Consider the following 14633-nt stretch of genomic DNA (forward strand, 5'->3'; position numbering starts at 1 on the left):
TGAATAACAAGTAAACCTCAACTTGAACTAGCTGCAGTCTACTTGTTTATCAGTTTTAAATCGATATGGTATGTTTTTGAATACCAAAGCACATTGTACAAAAGGTAAATACATCAGAGGAATTTTAAAGCAGTATATTTTTCCAACTTTGTCAATACAAAGTAGACAGACTGAGTATAATGTGCTTTGAAAAATATGACTTAATGCTGCCAAAGGGACATATAATTCTAATTTAATATTTAATAAAGTATTACTTGGGAGCAGTCAGATTATTAAGGCTCGCTGCAGCTCATATTTCAGTCAACTTTAATTTTTATATCCAAGTGCTGACAAAAAATGAATGATTTGAAATACATTGCATGTTACAGTTCTACAAAATTCGAATCTTGCACACAAATTAATGATGTGCCCACGCAAATAAAAATATGGATAATTATTCTTACAATGAACAATGAAATTGCAGAAGTGCAATCTCCAGGAACAAATTTTGAAGGACTTTGTACTTTTGATTTATGCTCGACACACAATTTCTCTTTGCCAAACTGATCATTCACCTCCAGAAGATAGTGCAGTTGTGTTAGCCTTCATTCAGTGGTTCCTTTCAGTCCTTGCTGTGATCTTTGACAATAAGTACAAGTAGGCTCTCTGCCTATCCAGGAATGTTGTCACTTCAGCTTGAGATAACTCTGATCCAAAGCCTTGTATATAGTCCTCCAATTAAAAAAACAACCACAAACAAGATTGTTTATTTTTATTTACTTATTGTGATATAGCACAAAATAGACGCTTTGAACTACGCCGCCCAGCAATTCCCCAATTTAATCTTCGCCTAATCAGAGGACAATTTACAATGCCCAATTAACCTACCAACTAGTATGTCTTTGGGCTACCAGAGGAAACTGGAACACACAGAGGAGTCCCATGCAGTCACGGGGAGAATGTACAAAGTCCTCATAGGCAGCAACAGGAATTGAACACAGGTAAAGAGTTGTGCCTACCACTATGCTACCATGCTGTAAGCACATGGATGATAGAAAAATTGAGTGTTAAGTAGGGAGGGAAGGGCTGGATTGATCATAGAGTAGTTAATGTTTACATCTTTCATTAAGCCAAGTGAAATGAGGCCATTTATAACATTCCACAACTGGGACCACATAATTTAATATTGCTTGACCTATTAGTACTTGATTTAAGAACTTTCACTGTGATGCTACAGACTCTTTGGACTATATGTTTTTGATTTACAAAGCTATTTCTCATTATAACAAATGGTTCAGTGCTCTCCATGCACTGGGATATATTGTATCAAAAATCCCATTAAACAGTTTACCCATCCTTTTCATTTTTAAAAATTTTGCTTCATAGAATATTTTTCTGTGAATTTACGACTTTTCTAAATCAAGTCATGCGCTGAACAGATTCAAGATAATTTCCTGAAACGTCCGTATCTGAATGCTCTTAATAATCGATGTAGATTCTGGATATCTGAAAAAAAGAACAGTAAATGTTGAAAATACCAGGTAGGCCAGGCAGCATCTGTGGAGTAAAAAGTGGTGTTAGAAATATTCACTATATTTTTGCTCTATTGGAATTGTATTGGAAACATTTAATATTTTTGTATTCTAGCCAAAATGCTGTCTGACCCATTAAGAATATCTAGAATTCTCTGTTCCTAGTCTTGGCTTTAACTGGAAAAGCTTTTTGAAGAAAAACTCTCGTAGCATTTAGTTGATAAAATGCAAGCAATATATAACAAGGCTGAACCAGAAAGCTGCAAGTCATGTTACATCTCCATTCTCTGCATTCAGCTAACATAAAATTTTATCAAAATAAATGATTCCTTGTTTTTTCCAAGTTTATATTTTTCCATTTCATTAGATGGAATTTACCAAAACATGCTAAAGAAAACAAAAGCCACCAAAAGGTCATCGTATTATATGGTGTTTAGTGAAACATGCAATGTTAAAATTATTCCAGCTCAAATTTCCTCATCAAAGTTTAAAGTAAATTTATTATCAAAATACGTATATGTCACCATATACACCCTGAAATTCATTTTATTGTGGGTATACTCAATAAATCTATAGAATAATAATCATAACAGAATCAATGAAAGACAACCAAAATAGGGCATTCAATCAGAGTGCAGAAGACTACAAACTAAGTACGAAAAGAAATAAATGATTATACAAAATATGCAATAAATATCGAGAACATGAGATGAACCATCGATGAACCATGAGTCCATAGGATGTGGGAACATTTAATGTTGAGGCAAGTGAAGTTATTCCCTTCGGTTCAAGAGTCTGAAGCTTGAAATGTAAGAACTGTGCTTGAACCTGGAGGTGTAAGTCCTGAGGTTCCTGTACCTTCTTCCTAATGACAACGGTGAGATGAAAGCATCTCCGAAGTGGTGGGGCTTCCTGATGATAGATGCTACTTTCCTGCAACAGTGCTTAACAATGGAACAGGCTTTCCGTGTGATGGACTGGATTATACCCACTACTTTTTTTTGTAGGATTTTCTGTTCAAGACCATTGTTCTTTTCCATACAAAACAGTGATGCAGCCAGTCAATATACTCTGTCCTACACATCTATAGAAGTTTGTCAAACTTTTAGATGATATGCCAAGTCTCTACGAACTCTGAAGGAAGTAGAGGCACTGCTGCGCTTTCTTTGTAATGGCACTTATGTGCTGGGCCCAGGAGAGATGTGCTCTGAAATGATAACAGTGAGAAATTTACAGTTGCTGACGCTCTCCACCACTGATCCTCTGATGAGGATTGGCTCATGGATCATCTTCAAAGGATTCACCTTCAAAATCCGAGCAGTTAGAATATTTGTGCCCTGTTGAAGCCCATATCATTTGATGAGGTTTGATCTTTGACAGATTGTAAAGCAAACATAGATCAAGATCAGTTTGGGCTTTGTGCTAGAGATAGATAAATCAAGAGGATATTATATTCTTCATGGCCATTTTGACTTCAGTAATGAAAATGAAATAAATTAAATCTCGTTGAGAGGTAAGTGAGGAAAAAGAAAATGAAGATAACTTCAAATAATAATATTTTAGTTTCCCATTTCATTTCACAAAAAATATAGGCCATCGTGGTAGTGTAGTGGTTAATGTAATGTAATGGCATTGCAGCTTGGGGCATTCTGAAGTTTGGAGTTCAATTCCTGGGTCATCTATAAGGAGTTTGCCCATTTTCCACATGCACCAATTGGGTTTCCTCTAGGTCTGGTAGGTTAATTGTAGATTGTACATTGTTCTATGATTAAGCTGGTGAACAGGTACTTTGCTGAGTGGCGAGGCTTGTTGAATTGGAAGAGTCTGTTCCATGCTGTTTCTCTAATAAAGATAACACAGAATCCGACAGGTGGTACTATGTCGACATCATTTTTATTTGCCATATGTTTGAATATCTCCAGTATCTGAAATCGATGGACAAAGGGAAATGTATTACACAATAATATGACATCCCTTAAGTGTTTTGCCACACATTTGATGTGCAGTCATTATTGCATTTGAGGAAATTGTAGCCTCTTTACAAAGAGAGAAGTTCTACAAAGGGAAATACAAAAAGACAATAACTTTAGTGAGAATGTTTGAGTGATGAATATCGACCATTGTTGTTGAGGCGAAAATATGTATGAGTACATCAGGGACCTTCATTGCACATTATTAGGTCATAGTAGCTTTTATATAGTGCTTTATCCTTAGACTGGTGATTTTAGCAAAGCAGTCTTCCTTCAATAACTTACAATAGCATCATCTGGAACCTAAATCTTCAACTTAGACACATAAGTACCACCAATTGAAATACAGGTGCATATTTCATCTCCATGTTCACCAACAGTTTTATTGCAATAGATTAGAATCCATATATGCCTATAATATAACAAAATGATTTGCCTTTGATATACAGAGTCAATTTAAAAAGAAAATTTCTTTAAAAAAAGAACTGAATTGAGTTTGTATCCAGACATAATTTGAAGAAATCCTTTTTGCAAAACTGTATATTGAGCATACTGAATGAAGGGCACATTTTCTTCACAATCTGTTTTTCATCAGAATACAAAGTATCTGTAGACTTGCATGTCATTTTTTTTCTAGTCACTGGGTGCAGGCATTTTTTTGTGATTCCAACTTTTCTTTTGGTGCTTAAGTGGACAGGTTTTGCCTTTAAGTTTCAAACAGCTTGGAAAATTTGCACTCAGTGGCCATTTTATAAGGTACCTCCTGTCTCTAATAAAGTGGCCAGAGTTCATGGTCCTCTGCCGCTACAGCCCATCTGCTCCAAGGTTCAGTGTGTTAAACATTCAGAGATGTTCTTATGCACGCAACTGTTGTATCGCATGGCAATTTGAGTAATTTTGGCCTTCCTGTTGACTTGAACCAGCTGACCATCCCACCACTCTCTGTAAACTCTAGAGACTGTGTGTGTGTGTGTGTGTGTGTGTGTGTGTGTGTGTGAAAATCCCAGGAAATCAGCAGTTTGTGAGATACACAAACCACCCTCTCTGGCACCATCAATCAGAGTCACTTAGATTATATCTCATCCACATTCTGACATTTAGTCTGAACAATAACTGAACCTCTTGACCATGTCTGCATGTTTTTATGCATTGAGTTGCTGCCACATGATCAGCTGAATAGATATTTTACCTTGACAGGTAGATGTACCTAATAAAGTGGCCTTTGAGTGTATATTATCCATAAAAGAACCAAATTTGCTCCCAAACATCAATAGTTTCATCCATTTCACATAACTTGTTAAGTAGTACATTAAAATGTATAAAACAATGGTTATTAACGTACTAATTAAAGGAAGCAATGAGCTGGAACCTTTTGCAGAAAACAATTGGGTAGTGTGGGGGTCTGTGTGATTATTAGATTCAGAAGTTGGACAAAATTTGATTGTATTCTTCAGACTGTTTGAGGCTGATGGGATAAAACAATAAGGAACCATGAGGGGTATGGACAGGGTAGATGGTGAGTAGCTTTATGGTGCGAGGGAGAAAACTTAGAGCAGATGTTGGGTTTAAATTTTGTTTTACGCAGATAATAGTAATGCACTGCCAGGGGTGGGGGCAGTGGTAGTGGAAGCAGACTTGATGGTCACATTTAAGAGGCATTTACACGGGCACATGGACTTGTGGGGGATGATGGGATATACTGTAGATCATATGCATGCAAAGTTTACTTTAATTTTACTTGGTCAACACTGACATTGTGGGCCAAAGGCCCTGTCCCTGTGCAGTACTTTTCTATTGTTATTCTGTTTGTATATTCTGGCAATATTTCTATAACTGATCTCCAAAACTCTGGTGCTATCAAACCCCACCTGTATTTTCTGACCAGAAACTTATTTAGTATTCCAGCTGTTGCCAACAGAGTATCTTAAAATATTTATTTCATTTAGAGATACAGCTCAGAATAGGAAAGTAGGCATTTTCCGGCCATGTAGCTTAGCAAACAACTGATTTTACCCCAGCCAAATCATGGGCCAATTTACAATGACCAATTGACCGACCAACCAGGTATGTCTTTGGACAGTGGAGGGGAAACCCCTGTCCGCTTGAGAAGGAATATACAGATTTGCTTACAAAGGATGCCAGAATTTAACTCCAATGCCCTGAGCTGTAATAGTGTCATGCTAATCGCTATGCTACTGTGGCACCCCATTAAACCATTCTAGCCTTTGTGCCTCAGCGCTTTCTGACTGGTTACATCCCTGCCTGGTCAGGAGGCCCCAATGCCCAGGATCGAAAAAGCTGCAGAGGGCTGTCGACTCAGCCATTTCCATGGTCACTAGCCACCCCACCATCGAGGACATCTTCAAACGGCAGTGCCTCAAGAAGGCAACATACATCATTAAGGACCCTCCCCATCCAGGACATGCCCTCTTCTCATTGCTACCACTGGGGAGAAGGTACAGGAGTCTGAGAATGCACACTCAGCATTTTAAGAACAGGTCGTCCCCCCACCCCCACCCATCATCAGATTTCTGAATGGTCCATGAACACTACCTCACTATTTTGCTCTCTTTTTGTATTATTTATTTATTTATTCTATATTTCTTATTGGAGCTAATAGTATATTTATGTATTTCACCGTACTACTGTTGCAAAACAACAAAGTTTCACAAGTATCATAATTAAGCTGATTCTGATTTCCCTTCATCTTCTGTACTGTACTTCCTTTTTGTGGTGTAATGGCTAAAAGAGTACACATTTCCCCACATAAGCTAACTCGAGCAATGTCATATCTGCTCAGTTAATAACTAAGAACCATCTTTACAGATTTTGGAAGAGAGGAACTTGCCATCTGGTGTAAAAACAGAAGCTGCCAACATCCACAATACAACTGGCAGAGCCAAACACAACATTGGCCTGTTGAAGGCATGCAGAAGTATTGACATTGTGAGTTGGAACAAGAGGGGAATTATCTTCAATTATCCCATGCAACACTACCTCAAATTCAAAGCTAACAAACAAGGAATCAGCTTTTCAGATGTTCTGTCATTTCAGTGCATATCATTTCACTTTTTGCCTACTCCCTTGCTTTATTCATAATGTGCTTTTAAAAAAATGACACTTAGTTCAAATTTTTCTAAGAAGTGTTCACACCCAATCAGATCCCACACTTTAATGGTCTCGTCAGGCACTGATATATCCTTGGAAGTGCCCATCTCTCTGTTTTTGTTAAGGACAAGACAAATCTCTCAGGCTTTTCCCTTAAGCACAAAAGATTCTGCAGATGCTGGAAATCCACAGTAACACACTCAAAATGTAAGAGGAATTCAGCAGGTCAGGCAGTACCTATTGAATGGACTAACGAGTCAACATTTCAGGCTGCGACCCTTCATCAAGACTGGAAAAGGAGGAGGAAGAAGGCAGAATAAGGTGATGTTGGGAGAAGGAGTAAAAGCTGGAAGGTGATGGTACAATCTGGCTACTTACCCCTTCCTTTCCAATCCCAATGAAGGTTCTCAGCATGAAATACTGATTCTTTATTCCCCTCCATTGATCCTGCCTAACCTACTGAGTTCCTCAAGCGTTTTGTGTGTACAGACTTTTCTCTTCCCTATGGCATGTGCTGAAAAAGTGGGACCCACCCGGAAACATCATTTAGGACACAAAAGCAGGAATATTATATATGTATATATCTAATGACCAAGTCTACCTTAAGTGTTCACATTTAGCTTCGAGACAGCAGATGCTGGAATCTGGAGGAACAAATAATCCGCTGGAAGAACCCAGTGTGTCCAGAGGCATCTGGGGGAAGAAAGAAATCGTCAACTTTTTAGGTCAAAACACTGAGGCTGGAGAGGCAAGATGGCCAACAAGTGGTGAGACAAGGTTCCAAGTGATTGGTGGACGGTGGTGGGCTGTAATTTGACAGGAAGGTTGAACCACGTAAAGGAGAGGAGCAAGGCGGATTTGGTAGCAGATGAATGATAGAGGAGTCCGAGTCATAGAGTAGTACAGCACATAGAGGAGCACAGTACAGCCCATGTTTATCCCTGTCAACCAAGACGTATATTCAGGCCAGCATATTTCACAGGATTTGGCCCATCCAATATCTATCATTCAAAACTTGGGGTTCCCAACCTGGAATCCATGGACCCCTCTGTTTACGGTAAGGGTCCATGTCACCAAATTGTTTGGGAACCCCTGCTCTAATCTTTTGTTAGCCATATACCTGCCCATCCAGTTCTTAAGTGTGTGTCATATACCTCCCTGGACCACGTCTATCTATATATCTATCTATCATCCAAGTGCAAGAAAGTTGCCCCATCAGTTCTTATTAAACTTTTCACCTCTAACCTTAAACAATATCTTCTGGTTTTGGAAAGAAATACTCACTAACTCATTATTTTATGGACCTTTGTAAGATCGCCCTTGAGCTTTCTAGACTCCAAGGAATAAAAGCCCTGCCCGTCTCACCTCTCCCAACCCCACAGAGGGAGGCACAGACTGAGAGAGAGAGATGAAAAGTATGAGTATACCAATCACCTCACTACTCCCTTTCTTTTTATATTGTCTATCGGGCCCCTTCACACGCACTCCCATGGCAGGGTTTCCCCCCATAATGCCAAGAATTCCTCAGCGTCCTCAGACGCTGGCTGAGTTCCTCCAGCAGATTGTTGCCTCACATTTCGGTTGCAGCCCGTTCCGACTGGAACCAAAAGTGCGTGTGAGGTAGATCGGGCTGTGTTCAAGCACTGCATCCTCGCTTTCATCACTTCTAAGCTCCTCAAGTGAAACATCTTTTACTGGCGGGGGGAGAGAAGAAGAACCATTCCCACTGATAAATGAACTCTGGCATTTAATTCTACACGTGAGGTGGGCACACGCACGGAGGTGACCACTTCTGGTAATCAGCTCTCCCAACACTGGCAATCGATGAAAAAACAAAGCTGATTTCCGTTACTCGTTAGGACGAAATCCTCTCAGTCGGCGTGGGCATTCTGTGGTAAATGTGACAGCATTTTATCATTTTCAGAGCTGAATTTTCCCAGGTTGGTGCTAAGCACCTGATTTGAATTGATCTGTAACAGTAAAGAGAAAGAAGCTGGACAGGGAGTGGTGAGGTTTCGATGTCCTCCGCCGAGGGGGAAAAAATGAGAGCTTAAACACTGCAAGGATCATTCATTCTCTGTTGGATCAGAATGAATTTATGAGCTGTTTGAGAAACTTATCTCCCTTAACTGTCAAATCACCCTAACACCCCTTGCCGAAATTCAACGCACATTAGTAAGTTTAAAACGGTCGATTTTGCCCACAGGGTTCTCAGGGGCAGATTCATAGTGACCTTTTCCTCCGGAGTGAGTGTGATTGGAGCTTGGAATGGACGTCTCCTATCTCCTCACACCGAGCAACCCGCTCACTCTTGAAGAGGTTTTCTCAATAGGCTTCCGCGTCCTCTTCTGGGCAAAAAATCACATTGCAGCAGCTCATAAAGATCACTGAAGGGGAAAAAAAAAGCGTTTCTTTCCCCCACCCCCTCCATACTCCTGGCAGCAAAACGTCTTGACTAAATGTTGAACTCTCCCCACTTGTCGTGGAACACAGTTAGACCAGAAAATCGCTGCTAAACCGTGCCCGAGTGAGGTCAATGGTTTTTACCTTCAACTACCAGCGAACGCCTGGATGCTAGTCACGCCACAGCAAGTTCGGTGATGGCAAGCCAGTGTCGGGGGTAGGAGGCATGCTGTGATGTTTATCTTCCACCTGGCAGTTGATAGTAAACCCGGGGCTTGTTTGACGGCGTGGGGTAAGGGCTGACCTTCGGCTCCAGCCACTTAATTTCGATTTTAATGCCGAAGTTTCTAGGCTGTTTTTATTCGCCCGCGTATCGGCGTCCGTGCGTTGAAACCTCTGCGAACTGGTTCTCGACCAGATAGCAGATGATGCCAACGCTGTTCACTTATTGCGTGTACGTTTTAGCGCAGTGAACGAGTCTGGGGGCTTCAGTTGCTGCTATATTCGTTCATTGTCATTATTAAGCCTCTCGATATAATTTCAGGAGATGTCCCACAATGGTAATGCGGTCATTGTGTGAACTTTACGAATAGATAAAATGTATATTCCTTTCTTTAAAAGCATACTTTTATGATAACTTTCTAACTAAATCTAACACGTCTAGTCTTGCTGAAATCTCTCCTGGATTTGTGAGGGTACTTCCTTCCTCATTTTTATTGGAGCTGTATGGAATTTCCAGAAATTGAACCATTTATTAGTGTGAGCTGATCTTGTCAGAAGTTTCTTCAAAGTGATGGTTCCCCCCCCCCCCTTACAAAAGCGGATCCACACATCACGCAAGTGATCAAATTGAACCTTTAAAGGATTGCTGATACACTTTATATTAGTATTAAATATATGTTTGATCGTGGTGTAATATGTTGTATTCCGGAAGTCCACCATGAATTTTAATGAGGATTGAAGTTAGTTAACCGCCATTACTGAAGAGTTTTCACAATAAACATTGCTTCTGTTGCAAGAAAAGTTTGCTGGAATTTGTAATCAAAAGATGTATTTCTTGGCAATATTATGATTTGACAGGAGGAGTGATATTGCAATATGGAAAGTGCACATAGTTGTTAGTAATTCAGTATTCTTGAGGTAATAAACAATTCAAGGAATGGAACAGGCCATGGGTGTTCACATTTAAGAAATGCTGATTGTAAATTGGCCACTAAAAGGATAAGGTTCCACGATTACAAGTAAAGAGACAGGCAATAAGTAAGTGGAGTTTCTCGTGGGTATCAGAAGCTGGATCACATTTTTTATGAAAGAGCTTCAAGTACAAAATATGGATAACATACAGAAGCACTGGCATTTGCATAAGTGGAAGTTTATGTTTCAAATTAAAATGCATTAGCTGCACCATGCAACTTAATTTTATTGAGATTTACAAAAAGGTTAAGGTTAATTTGAAATGTGAATGAAAGATGTTAAAAATGTGTTTGTCACTAGAGGGAGAGCCATGAACAGAGCACTGTCACTAGCTTTCAACTAAATCACTCCTAACTGCTTTGCACCTTGTGTCGCGACTCCAAGATCACATCGGTCATTTGTATTGTGTAATACTGAGAATCCAGCATATTTCTCATTTATTTCAGAAATATATACTGCCTTAAAGGCTTTTTATTTGGATTGGTGAATTTCTTGGGCCTGTAGATATTAGATAATGTATCCGTGGTGACGACAGGAGTGAAATTCAAGCAGTTTGTCAATGTCATTTCAATTCTCATTATGATCTCTCATGGGAGCATTATCTTTTGCAACATGTACAAACCCAAAGAATCTCTTACTTTTCATTTACTCTAATTGACAAATCTGGAGAAACCACTGCTTCCAGCAGTGTTAGCTCTGTGCCTATCACTTCATTTTAAGTCACTTCCATGGACTTTATTTCCCATCCCTAGCTGCCATTGAGAAGGTGCCAGTGAGCCACTTCCTTCCACTATTTGACTCCTTCAAGAGAGAGTAAAGAAATGCCCAAACGTTCACAAGTCTGGATGGAAACCTGAGTGATAGTGTGCACAATTAGTGCTGTAAATACCGGCTTTCTGAGTACACAAAACTTCCAGCTACTAGTAGTTCAACTATTTGATGTGCTAGGTGATAATATCAATCTGGTCTGCAGTTGGAGATGATCTCCTGTGTATGCTAGTTTTGTCATTTTTGGTGGCGTGGCCATTACATGGAACTTTGTAAAGCCCAGATCTGGAATACTGAGTAAATAGTCTGGACTTAACAATTGGAGAGTATCCTTGTATTAGGACATGTAGCAAACATGTACCAAATTAAGTTTTGCAAATGAGGAGACCTTGAGCAAATTAAGACTATTCTGTTTTGAGATTAGAAGAATAAGCGGTAAACTTAATGAAAACAAATTAAGATACACGACAAACATAGATGTTAAGTTCCTTCTATGTTACCACAGGGGAGCAATCTATAATAAAGTGTTTATCTTTCTGGATGGGGATTTGAGAAAAGATTTCCTCATTTGGAGAGTAAGAATTCTTTGAAATTCATCTTGAGTTCAGGAAGGGGGAAGAGGGTGAACTTTGATGGAATGGAAGTGGGGAGAGCCTGCAGCTTGAAACTCCTGGGTGTTAACGTATTGGTTGACTGGTCATAGAATCACAAAGCAGAAAAATTTACCCTTCAGCCTAGTGAGTCCATGCTGGCCAAGATTCACATATAAGCTAATCCCTTTTGCCTGCATTTTCCCCATATCCTTTCAAACCTTTCCTATCCATATACCTACTCACGTAGCTTTTATACGTTGTACATGCATCTGCCTCAAAATTCCTCTGACAGCTCATTCCACCTGAGCCTCCAGTTCTGTATTCACCAACGCTGGGAACAAAAATAACTGCGTGCATTTACCCTGTGTAAGGTCATCATGGTTTTACACACTTTCATAAGATTAGTGCCACACACACAAAGTGCTGGAAGAACTCAGCAGGCCAGGCAGCATCTACAGAAAAGAGTACAGTCAATGTTTCAGGCCAAGACCCTTCATCACGACTGGAGAAAAAAAGGCGTTAGAGTAAGAAGGTGGGAGTGGGGAGGAAGAAACACAAGGTGATAGGTGAAGTTGGGGGGCGGGGGAGAGTGGTGAAGTAAAGAGCTGGGAAGTTGATAATTGAAAGAGATACAGGGCTTCAGAAGGGAGAAACTTACAGGAGTGGACAGATGGCCATGAGAATAAAGAAAAGGGGGAGGAGCACCAGAGAGGAGGGTGTGGTTAGATAAGGAAATAAGGTGAGAGAGGAGGAATGGAAAGGGGAATGGTGAAGGAGGATGGGTGGGGGTGGCATTAACAGATGTTCGAGAAATTGATGTTATGCCATCAGGTTGAAGGCTACCTAGGTGGAATATAAGGTATCGCTCCTCCAGCCTGAGTGTGGCCTCATGGCGACAGTAGAGGAGGTCATAGATAGACTTATTGGAATGGGAATGGGAAGTGGAATTAAAATGGTTGGCCACTGGGAGTTCCTGCTTTTTCTGGTGGACAGAACATAGGTGCTCAGCGAAGCGATCTCCCAATCTACGTTGGATCTCACCAATTTCTTGACCTTCCGATAATGCCCTGCACCCTCCTTCACCATTCCCCATTCCATTTTACGGTCTCTCACTTTATCTCCTTAACTTCCCATCACCTCCCTCTGGTGCTCCTGCCCTTTTTCTTTCTTCCATGGCCTTCTGTCCTCTCCTATCAGATTCCCCCTTCTACAGCCCTGTATCTCTTCCACCAATCAACTTCCCAGCTCTTTACTTCACCCTTCCCCTCCCCTCCTGGTTTCACCTATCACCTTGTGGTTCTTCCTTCACTCCCGCCCCCACTCTGACTCCTCATCTTTTTTTTCTCCAGTCCTGATGAAGGGTCTCGGCCCAAAATGTGGACTATGCTCTTTTCCATAGATACTGCCTGCCCTGCTGAATTCCTCCAGCATTTTGTGTGTGTTGCTTGCATTTCCAGTAACTGCAGATTTTCTCTTGTCCATAAAATCAGACTTCATTCTCCCAAGCTCCAATGAAAAAAATCCCAACATGTTCACCTTCTCTGCATAACTAAGTACCTTGAGTTCTAAAACTTTTTCATAAATCTCCTCTTCAGTCTTTCCAGTTTAATGATATTTTTCCTATAGCAAAAGATGTTTGGAAGACAATATTTCAACTGCTGCCTCACCAACATCTTATACAACTGCAAAATAAAAAACATGATAAAATCTGCAGGTGCTGGAGATCCAAAACAACACACACAAATTGCTAATGCTTTTTTTTACAGCCTTCATCTGTCTGTTCCACTGTTGAGGTCTTGGTTGGATTGTTCTTTGTCAGGGACCTCACCCTCGACCTTACCACCATGGCTGACCCTACCAGGAGTATAGCTCCTGATGGCATCACTCTCGAGGTCTCAGGACCACATGAGCTTCTCCACCACGACAAGCTGACAATCCGCAGAGAAGATCTCCTCTGTACCTACTCCCCAGCACCTTAAACCTGTGTCCTCTTGTGGCAACCATTTCAGCCCTGGGAAAAAGCCTCTAACTATCCACACGATCAGTGCCTCTCATCATCTTATACACCTCTGCTCCCTTCCCAACTGATCAAGGTTTCTCTGTAAATTCTGATAGCCATCTTCATTGTCAACAACACCACCTGTTTTAAAGTCATCTGCAAAGGTACTAAACATGACTTGTACATTTTCATCCAAATCATTGATGAGAATGACAAATATCAGAGGGAATACAACTGAAGCATGGGGAATGCCACTAGTTATGTACCTCCGGTCCGAAAAACAAGCTTCCCCTATCACGCTCTGCTTCCCACTATGAAGCCAATCCTGCACCTCTTAGCTGGCTCTCTCCAGAACTCATGCTGTCTAATTGTCATTAGCCCAGCACAGAGATACAGTCACAAGGAAGGTACACCAGTGTCTTTACCAAAGGACCTTAAGACATAACAGCAGAATTAAGCCGATTGAGTCTCTTCTGCCAATTGCTCATAGTTGATTTATTTTCCTGCTCATCCCCATTCTCGTGCCTCCTCCCCATAAACTTTGACATATTGTTAATGAAGTTAATAAAGTTTCACTTTAAATACACCCATTGACTTGGCCTCACTGTACAAAATATATGATGTTCTATCTTGAGGCTGTGACCTCTGGTCCTAGAATATCCCACTATTGGAAACATCCTCTCCATGTCATCTCTATCTAGGCCTTTCAATATTCAGTGGGTATCAATCCCAAAGCCATTGAGTACAGGACCAGAGCCATCAAAAGCTCTTCATACATTAGCCGTTTATTTCACAGGATCATTCTTGTAAGGCTTCTCTAGAATCTGTTCAAAACCAGCATATCCTTCCTTAGATACAGACCCAAACTGCTGACAATACTCCAAATATGGTTTGAAAAATGCCTTGTATAGCTTCAGCATTACACTCTTGCTTTATATTCTAGTCCTCTGTAAATGAATGCTAATATTGCAATTGCCTTCCTCTCTACTGATTCAAACGCAAGTTCACCTTCAAGGAATCCTGCACTCGAAACTCCTAATCCCCTTGCATATTTGATTTCTGAATTTAGAGTATTTATGAATTACTT

At 40.4% G+C, this 14633-nt stretch overlaps 1 long non-coding RNA gene across 1 annotated transcript; it reads right to left on the minus strand.

The window, feature by feature from the left end:
- Positions 1 to 336: 336 nt before the first annotated feature.
- On the minus strand, positions 337 to 9387 carry LOC132396619 (uncharacterized). The gene is made up of 3 exons (XR_009513049.1): positions 9137 to 9387; positions 7191 to 7282; positions 337 to 1485 (listed from the first exon to the last, which is right to left on the minus strand). It is a non-coding gene; the product is annotated as an uncharacterized LOC132396619 (long non-coding RNA).
- Positions 9388 to 14633: the final 5246 nt, after the last annotated feature.

The sequence above is a fragment of the Hypanus sabinus genome, chromosome 7 (genome assembly GCF_030144855.1).
Source record: "Hypanus sabinus isolate sHypSab1 chromosome 7, sHypSab1.hap1, whole genome shotgun sequence".
In the NCBI taxonomy this organism is placed as follows: Eukaryota; Metazoa; Chordata; class Chondrichthyes; order Myliobatiformes; family Dasyatidae; genus Hypanus; species Hypanus sabinus.